Below are 1,175 nucleotides of genomic sequence, written 5' to 3'. Positions count from 1 at the left end.
AATTTCATCGGTTTACTCCGAATATATTTGTTGGCAATGTATTTAGGGTTGTAAAAATAAAATTGGAATTTTGATTCATTAACTTCCCCACGGTCGACAAAATTTAAAGAAAGAAAATTACATTGATTTCTTTTTAAACTGATTGTGTCGACCGTTAGCGTTATACTTGGAAAAATGGAAAAAAAATGCCGGAATTGAACCCACGCCCTTCCGTTAACTGTCAGTCTCCTTATCCACTGAGCTATTGAGGTGTTGTAATTTTACGTGCACCTTTGTACTATAGATTCATTATAAACGAATAAAAAGTGTTTAAAACTAATCCACTTGTTTTATGCAATAATAATTGGCTTATTGAATAGAGAACCACGGTATTCAGACCTGTTCTTCACAAATTAGATTCCAAAACTTGACATAAATAGAAAAATGCACGGTATGCAAGCCGAGTAAACAGTATAGAGACATAGTATTAAAATCTTTATTGTGTCTGCATACCGTAAAACTCGTACATTGATATGGTCTAAATTATCCCAAACAAATCAAGTAACATTAAATAGCTCAATTGGTAGAGCGCGTACCAATTAAACGTTAAAAGTTGACCGCACTAGTTCGAATACTACATGCTCCTTTGTTTTGATCCCGATATTTTATTTTTCCTTAGTATTTACTTCTACAAATAGATTTCAGATTTTGTTGATCAGAAATAATATTTTACAATGTGTTTGCAATGTTATCTTCTTATAAATATGAAATACTAGGGCTTGGTGATAAGCCTTTAAGTATTTGCTAATATTCAGCTAGAGTATGTATTGATCAAACTGACTTGTAAAATATTATTTCAAACTGTAAATCTGAAATTTATTCTGTAGAAGTAAATACTAAGGAAAATAAAATATCGGATCAAAATAAAAAAGGTAGCATGTAGTATTCGAACCCGTTCGGTTAACTTTTCCGTTTAATTGGTACGCGCTCTACCAATTGAGGTATTTTAAATCTCAGAAAGAAAGAAAGAAAGAAAGATGGAAAGAAAGAAAGAAAGAAAGAAAGAAAGAAAGAAAGAAAGAAAGAAAGAAAGAAAGAAAGAAAGAAAGAAAGAAGTTGAGGTAAAAAAGCATTTAAACATATCGTAAAGAAGAGGATAGGAAAAGTAATATTATTAAAAGATAGCGCTACAGAAG

The sequence above is a fragment of the Amphiura filiformis genome, unplaced genomic scaffold, assembly GCF_039555335.1.
Source record: "Amphiura filiformis unplaced genomic scaffold, Afil_fr2py scaffold_63, whole genome shotgun sequence".
Taxonomy (NCBI): domain Eukaryota; kingdom Metazoa; phylum Echinodermata; class Ophiuroidea; order Amphilepidida; family Amphiuridae; genus Amphiura; species Amphiura filiformis.
This window is presented reverse-complemented; position numbering follows the sequence as displayed.